Genomic DNA, 6,303 nt, shown 5'->3' with positions numbered 1-6,303 from the left:
ATTTTTAAATATTACGTATACCATACAACATGAGGCTAGAATCAAGAAAAAAATCTAGTATCTTTTAAGACTGATAAAAAAGCAAGACATGTATAAAAAGCAATAACATGGAGATAGAAGAACTGGAAAGAATTGCTACTCTGATGTTGAAATTATGGAAGACATCTTTTTTTGGATTTTTGGTTTTTTGAAGTAGGGTTCACGCCCAGCACAGAGCCCAATGAGAGCTCTGTGAATTCACAACCCTGAGAGCAAGACCTAAGCTGAGATCGAGTCAGACACTTAGCCAACTAAACCACCCAGGAAGATACCTTTTATTTAACTTCCTTTTATGTTTTGTTATCTTTGAAAAGCATGTTTCAAAGCTATTTGCAATAAGCAACTCACTGCCTAACTTCCTATATCCTTTATTTATTGTCATGATCTATATCCATGTTAGTATGCCTACTTTATTAGCCTTTTATGCACCAAGTTATTTAACACATCAACTTGCAACTTTGTGTTTCAACTTGAGTTACATTACCTTTTCTTTTATCACTGGCCTATGCGATTCAATAAAAAAATTAAAATACTGTTTGTACCTTATGCAAAAACTACCCGCATTTATTGCTTTAGTGACATTTTACAGCTGAAGAGAAAGACTTGGCAAAACGTCTCCTTCTTTCTGTGCTACTTTTCCTCCCTCAACATTAACTGATTTGTTTATTATTTTGGTTAATAATTACTTTTTTTTTTTGCTTCTGCCCCCATCCCCTATAAAAAGTATTAACATACTTATTTTTTAAATCTGGAAAATACTAAAATATACAGAAAGAAAAATTTAAGACCCTTCATTTCAACATCCAGAAATAACTAGTTTACAGTTGGTGATATCTCTTTCCATGCTTTTTCTCATGTATGATTTTTTCTTTATTAGTTGAGATCACGCCGATAAACAACCAGGTATCCTGTGGGGTGTGTGTGTGTGTGTGTGTGTGTGTGTGTGTGTATGCAATAAACGTTTAATCTTATGAATATATCATCAGTTCTTTAAAACCTCCCCTGTTGTAGGGCACTTAGGGCTCTAGACTGAATGTTTCCCCCACCACCACCCCATTCATATGTTGAAACCTCATTGTCTTTTTTTTCAAAAAATTTTTTAATGTTTATTTATTTTTGAGGTGGGGGAGGGGCAGAGAGAGAAGGAGACACAGAATCTGAAGCAGGTTCCAGGCCCTGAGCTGTCAGCACAGAGTCGGATGCAGGGCTCGAACTCACAACGGTGAGATCATGACCTGAGAGGAGGTCAGACGCTTAACTGATTGAGTGCCCAAAAACCTCATTCTCAATATGATGGTATTTGCTTTGGGAGGTGATTAGGAGCCCTTGGGAATGGCACTTGGGCCCTCTAAAAGAGACTCCAGAGAGATCAACGCCCCCTTTCACTGTTATGAGAACACAGAGAGAAGATGGGTGTTTACAAACCAAAAAACCACGAGACATGGACTTTTACTAGATCATCCTTCACATAAATCTTTTCCTGACTTGTGATTATTTCCCTAGATTTTGTTTTCTTAGAGTTTTCTTGGATCAAAGTATATGTGTTCTTTTGAGCCTCTTAATACATATGTAAAAGAGGGGAAAGATACTTTCCCTCTGCCTTTTAGGTTTAGTTGCTAAGCCTGCAAATTAAACCAACAAAAGGCAGAGTAACAGGGGGGAAAGGTTTTTTGGGGTACACGTGGGAACCAACAAATGAAGTGGCTGGCTTGTTAAGTTGTTAAAGTTAAAGGCTTATCTACCTAACTTATTAGGGAAAAGGGAAGGAGGAGAAAAGGCTTCTACAGGAAGAATAAATTTTTTGGTTGTTGTTGTTGTTTGTTTTTTTAAGAAAGACAATGGATTTTCAGAACAATCTCTTTCAGAGATAAGAAAGTTTGTGATGGTGTTTGTCTATCAGGTATGAGTTGCCTTTCTGTCTCCTTCAGGGCCATACAAATCCCCCAGCAAAGAGATTTCGGGTAGGTTTTATTTGATATATTCTGGGAATAGGTCTGCCCTGAAGAAAGAATTTATGGCAGACTTATTTCCCAGAGTCTGCTGCTTTTAGTCAGATAAAGGAAGCTCTGAGAAGCCTTCTTTTTTTTTTTTTTATTAAAAATTTTTTTTAACGTTTATTTATTTTTGAAAGAGAGACAGAACACTAGAGGGGAAGTGCAGAGAGAGAAGGAGACACAGAATCAGAAGGAGGCTTCAGGTTCTGAGCTGTCAGCACAGAACCTGACACAGGGCTTGAACTCACGAGCCATGAGATCATGACCTGAGCTGAAGTCAGATGCTCAACAGACTGAGCCACCCAGCTGCCCCTGCGAGGCCTTCTTTATTCAACTGTTCCCTCTCAAATGTCTTCATGCATTAAATAATCTTATTTAAAATAATCTTTAGGGGTGCCTGGGTGGCTCAGTCAGTTAGGCGTCCCACTTTTGATCTTGGCTCAGGTCACAATCTCACGGTTCATAGGTTTGAGCCCCACTTCGGAAGCTGTGCTAGTAGAGAGGAGCCTGCTTGGGATTCTCTCTCTCCCTCTCTCTCTGCCCCTCCTCTACCTGTGCTTTCTCTCCTCCCCACCCCCCAAAATAACCTTAAAATAATCTTTATACCAACTCAGGGGTTCTGAGTGGGCCCTCACATATATAATCTGATTGTTTTTCAGAATTGTACTAATTTACACTTCCATCAAGCAGAGGGAGTTGAGTATTATCATTAAAAAATTCTTACTGATTTAATAGATTAAAAATTTATCTAATTTGTACTTTTTAAAAATAACTGAGGTTAAGCCTTTTTAAAAATGTTTCCCAATTTATTTCCTTTTAAAAAGGAAATTATATTTGCGTGTTCTTTGCCTATTTTTTTTTTTTGCTAAAATTTTTGCTGGTAAATGAAAATCCTTCTGGTTTTAAATGCTCAGTTGTTACATTAGAATATTTATGAGGACAAACAGTGAAAAAATTGTGTATTTATCTTACCAGTGTGAAGAGAAATAAGAATTCATTTAATCGTCAAATTCCTTAATAATGCTAAAAAACAGAAGGGTCAGATCATTTCATCAGGACAATTTTGATTGTTATCCTAGCTAGCTTCAAAGTGAAAGTCTGAACTAATGTCCAATACCAAGTTTTTTTAAAAAACAAACTCTGTGGATATTTAAAATCAGAGCTCCAAATTCCAAGGAATCCAATCTTCTAACAGCTTTGTGTGATGTCCCCAAATACTTGAGAAATCCCAAATTACAACTTCGTGCTTCTGCATGATTACATTAAGTGCATCTCATCCCCTAGCTATGACCCCCAGACAACATATAACATTGGTTCACGTCACCTATTTTTAACTTTCCCTTGTCGCCATAAGTCATCAAAAGAAAACACAGAATTGCTCCCAGCTGCTCCTTCTTCCAAGTGTGATACCTTGTCTGCAGAGATTTAAGCCCCCAAACATTGTTCACATTTTAAACCATCTACTGACCTCTGAAATTTAGAAATGTATTTTTCAGAATTTGACTGCAGTATACACAAAAGGTCTGCTTGGGAGAATACGTTTCTTGGTTACAATCTCATTTCCTATTGTAAAAGCTGATTGTCAGTGCCTGGCACGGTGCCCGACGCAACTAATACAATAAATGTTTGTTGGCCGGAGCTGATTCAACCACGGATTCGAGTGAACCATCTTTTTAACTCTGGTTGTGCTGACACGTACTTTTAACTGGATAGCTCACTAAAAGGAAGAGCGCCACAAGTCTGGCGAGTTACCCTACCGGGAGCTCATTCTCCAGCGGAAGCCTCCTGAGATGCAGTGACCTCCCCACCCCCACCCTCTTCTTTGCTTCCATGGAGCCTTGAGATGCTCTCCTCACTAGGGCTGGCCCTTCGAGATTGTTCCAAGTAGGCTGGTTTTGAGAGCTGAGTCTTTTGCCAGCCCGATTCATTCGAATTAGCCACTGTCCCTGCCAGGAATTCACAGCTGCAGCTGGTGCAGGCTCTTCCTGTAACGTAGGGGGGCACCAGGGGGGAGCGGGGAGGGGGGAGGCGAGGATGGAAAGGGACCAAAGGTAGGTACCGACCATGCAGCCCCTTTCTCCTCCTACCTGCCGCTGAAGCAGTTCTTATCTGCTCTCTAGGGTCTGCAGAACGAGCAGTAGGCATGCTCTGGCTGGCATGTGCTTATAGGAAAGCGCCAGGTTCTCCAGAGGAGTTTAGGGCCCAAGCTTGGCCCTGAGCCCAGTCAGCTGAGCTCCAGCTCCAGCAGCACTGTGCTGCTCAGCCCAGGCAGCCCAAAGTCTGGACCACTTCGTGCTCAGGTACAGCTCACGCTTCTGCCCACTCTCTCAACCCCAGGCCTCCCGACCGGGTTCCCAAAGGCCCCAGTCGAAGGTGATGTCCGTCGTTGGAGAGGCTAATCACTTGAGCCTGACTGAGCATTTGTGCAGCCGAGCTGGAAGAGAGAAACCTTCCATTGCTCCCAGTGATCCCCAGCTCTGTTCTCTCAGCATTTCACCTAAGCCATATACGGGAAGAACTCAGAGGCTGCTGGCTCGAGGCTCTTACCTTCGTTTCCATCATTTGGGCCCAGGGCAGGCCTGGGCAAGATGGCAATGCCTGTTTTGAAACCTCTCCCCGGTCTTCTGGCCTTTCCACCTGTTGGCAGAAGACTCTGCTCCAGTATCTTCTTTCCAGCCGTCCGTTACCCCTTCCTGCCTCTCCTTCATTCTCAAGTCTTTTTGATGTACCAAGGTGGAACTAACTACCTCACAAACTAGACTCTAGATTTTGTGCAAACTCCAGTCCATTGGTACAGGCACCATCTTTCTTGTGGATTGCGAGGCACCTTCTGGCTTCAGTTTAGAAATAGTGAGTACCACCAGGGTGCCTGGGTGGCTCAGTCGGTTAAGTGTCCCACTCTTGATTTTGGCTCACAGTTTGTGAGATCCATCCCCGGGTGGGGATCTGTGCTGATACCCCGGAGCCCTGCTTGGAATTCTTTCTCTCCCTCTCTCTCTGCCCCTCATTGGCTTGTGCTCTCTCTCTCTCAAAACAAACAAACAAACAAACACTGAAAAACAGTAATGAGTATGGTGATTGGTTCGACTGATTAGCTCTCCCCGCCCCCTCCGTGGTGGGTATACAGACACCAGGTAGACACGTTTGCACTAATTTGTAGACTACTTTTATACCAACCCAATGAAATAGAGTTCGGATAGATTTCTTTACAAAGAGCTGAAACTCTGGGGCTGATAATATGGCGATAGTAAAGTATAAGTAAAATGTGGGGGAGAAACAATTGGTGTTGGTGATAGTGATCATAACTATCTTTTTATTTTCTACCTCAAGGAAAAAAGGGTTTTGGTGGAGGCATGACTTATTTATCATTTAATAACTCATTTCACAGGGTTTTTTTTTTGGAATTGGAGTGGGCCCGTTTGGAATTCTGTTGGGGCATAGGGGCCCCTTCTTGATATGCTTATTCCAGGGGATGCACATGAGTCTCTTCCTGACCAAGGATGCACCTGAAGAGTCTGCATGGGCAGGGTCATGGCCATGATCTTGCCAGTGGAGACCTCTGCTCCTGAAGAACCAGGTTGGGTGTTTGGGAGGCACACTGAACAATTTCAGAAGAGTGTGAAACACACACTCATTTTTCTTTATTTATTTTCTACTTCTAAATGTTCTACTACGAACCTATAAAGTCAGGAAAAATAAGATTTAAAAAAGGATAATGGGGTGCCTGGGTGGCTCAGTCGATTAAGCATCTGACTTCAGCTCAGGTCATGATCTCACGGTATGTGAGTTTATGTCCCGCATCAGGCTCTGTGCTGAGGGCTCAGAGCCTGGAGCCTGCTTCAGATTCTGTGCCTCCCTCCCTCTCTGTCCCTCCCCTGCTCATGTTCTGTCTCTCTCACTCTCAAAAAAATGAATAAATATTAATAAAAAAAAAATTTTTAAAAGAGGATAATGCTCTATGAATGGTGTTATATACCGATTATGTAGTTTAGATATCTGTATCAATTGGTGGCAAAAAAAATCTCAATTTTTCATATTTTTCAAGTTTTATGTAATTATTACTATTTATTAATGAACCCTTGTTAATTATTGTTAATCCAAAGAAATATTTTTAATGTTTAGTTAATTAATTTATTTGTTTTTGAGAGAGAGAAACAGAGCACAAGCGGGGGAGGGGCAGAGAGAAGGAGACACAGAATCTGAAGCAGGCTCCAGGCTCTGAGCTGTTAGCACAGAGCCTGACAAGGGGCTAGAACTCATGAACTGTGAG

The sequence above is a fragment of the Panthera tigris genome, chromosome B1, assembly GCF_018350195.1.
Source record: "Panthera tigris isolate Pti1 chromosome B1, P.tigris_Pti1_mat1.1, whole genome shotgun sequence".
Lineage (NCBI taxonomy): Eukaryota > Metazoa > Chordata > Mammalia > Carnivora > Felidae > Panthera > Panthera tigris.
Note: the sequence above shows the minus strand (reverse complement) of the source record.